Below are 2,320 nucleotides of genomic sequence, written 5' to 3' on the forward strand. Positions count from 1 at the left end.
TTGAGGAGGTTGCAAACTACAGAATCTGTTCCAAGTTGCAAGTCTCTGGGGCTGACTCTGCAATCCTTGCTTAATGGGATCCCAACCAGCATCCTGAGCCATTTAGACCTCTGAGATTGTTCTTAATTTCCCTTTAAACAATCAGCTAATCTCAGAATGTACACCACCAGTTCCTGTTCAGAACTCTATACCTGCACCAAACGTGTCACATACAGGATTGACCTGGGCTTAACTCCCACTGCCCCCACCACCTATCAACAATGAAGTGGCACAGACTCCATTACAGATCCTACAGAAAAAAAACCTGTTCCCAAAGAAGAACAACAAGGGCTGTGTGAACACAATATCAGGATGGAGAATAAGAACCCCACCACACTAGTCCCTCCAACATGTGATTGACTTTACATCTAACCTTATCCATTCTTCCTGGATACCTGATGTCCATCGAAACCTTACATTGGAAAAGGTCAGACAACAATACTACCACTCCAGGGACCTCTTCTGATTAATGTGAAGTCCCTGCTGGCCTGGAGGCTCCAGGATGCAGCTGTTCTCTGCCCTGGGTCATTCTTGCCTAAATGCAACAAAAGTATTTGGGGAGAAGGATACCTTTTCAGATATTTCAAAAACACATGGAGCAAGTGCCTTTCATACAGTACACCAGGGGTGCCCAAACCCCGGCCCGGGGGCCACTTGTGGCCCTCGGGAGCTCCCAATCTGGCCCTCAGGGAGCTCCCAGTCTCCAGTGAGCTTCTGGCCTTCCAGAGACTTGCTGGAGCCCATACTGGCCTGACACAACTGCTCTCAGCATAAGCTGACTGTTCAACTTCTCACCTGAGCTGTGGGACGAAGGCTCCCTCCACTACTTGCTGTTTCACATCTGTGATGCAGCAGTGGCAATGAAGGAAAGGCTGGCCTTGCTTTGTGCAAGGCCTTTTATAGGCCATGAGCTATTGCAAGACCTTCATTCATTCATATAAGTTACATCTGTAATAAATTAATTTATGTAAATTTATTCAAATTTTAAATGTAAATTAATTCATTTTTTCCTGGCCCCTGACACAGTGTCAGAGAGATGATGTGGCCCTCCTGCCAAAATGTTTGGACACTGCTGCAGTACACTGATCAGAATCTGCCATTTCCATGAATAAGAAGTCATCCAAGTAATGGGTAGTGGAGATCAAACCTGCCCTGAGCGCCCAATCTAGGATTGAGCGAAATCTTTTGAAGGCAGCACAAGAAACAGACACCCCATAGGAAGAGCCCTGCCAAAATAAAAATCCTTTGGAGATTGCACCAACAGAAGTTCAGCCTTTAGTATCATTTCTCTCTGCACAGCATGGATACCTGGCTGGCCTCCTTATGGTGGCCGAAACAGTGTTGAGGAAGGGGGGAGATAGATACCAATGAAAGCATCGTTTCAATTAGAAGTCTTCACATGCCTCACTTCCAATCATCACTTTGATCAGCAAACTGCACACCTGCCTGGCTTTCCTCCACCAGACTCCATAGCATGGAAGGAGAGTGATTAGAGAACAAAGAGAAGAGTTAGGTGTGTGGCAACCTCTTTAGTTTTCTATAACCGCTGTGTGGCCATACAGCTTCCAGGGAACTGTGCTTGGCTCTGCAGACTCATATGATTTTGTGGATGATGACACATCACTACATCCTCATAAACAGTCACTCATAAACAGAATCACATGGATTGCAGCAGCACATGAACTGCTTGGAATAAACAGCAGTGTGTACAACGTATCGCGGACTGAGAGGGCAAAGGAAAATGGATCCCAAAATGAGGGAAAGAAAATGAATGGAAGAGCATATACAGGTAAACCAGGTTACTGCTTCTGTGTCAGTTGATGAGTTTCCGTGCTTATGCCTGATCTCATCTGATCTCAGAAGCTAAGCAGGGTCAGGCCTGGTTAGTACTTGGATGGGAGACCGCCTAGGAATACCGGGTGCTGTAGGCTTCTACCACAGTCTTTCGAGACTGAAGGTTGCCAACCAATATGAATGTGCTAATAAATTGCCAATATCAAAGGCAGATAATATTTCCCACATTCCGAAGCTGATTGTTGTGATTTAAACATAAATAAATAAACAAATCAGACAGAACACAACTGCTAACATTCCAGGAATCTTCTTGGAAAATCATAGATTATTCTTCAAGATCTGATCTAAGACCAATTATCAACAGTTGCAGAGAAATAATGTTGTTCCCCTCCTCCGCTAGCTGTGCGCACAGTGGCAAAATGGTTAATTTCCTTGGTATTGATGAAAATTACTAAATTGTAGATATTGACATTATTATCACAGACAT

The 2,320-nt window shown here is 44.5% G+C and overlaps 1 pseudogene; it reads left to right on the forward strand.

The window, feature by feature from the left end:
- Nucleotides 1-1,851: 1,851 nt before the first annotated feature.
- LOC136650229 (5S ribosomal RNA) lies at nt 1,852-1,970 on the forward strand (annotated as a pseudogene).
- Nucleotides 1,971-2,320: the final 350 nt, after the last annotated feature.

Source organism: Tiliqua scincoides, chromosome 4, assembly GCF_035046505.1.
Source record: "Tiliqua scincoides isolate rTilSci1 chromosome 4, rTilSci1.hap2, whole genome shotgun sequence".
Classification (NCBI taxonomy): Eukaryota; Metazoa; Chordata; class Lepidosauria; order Squamata; family Scincidae; genus Tiliqua; species Tiliqua scincoides.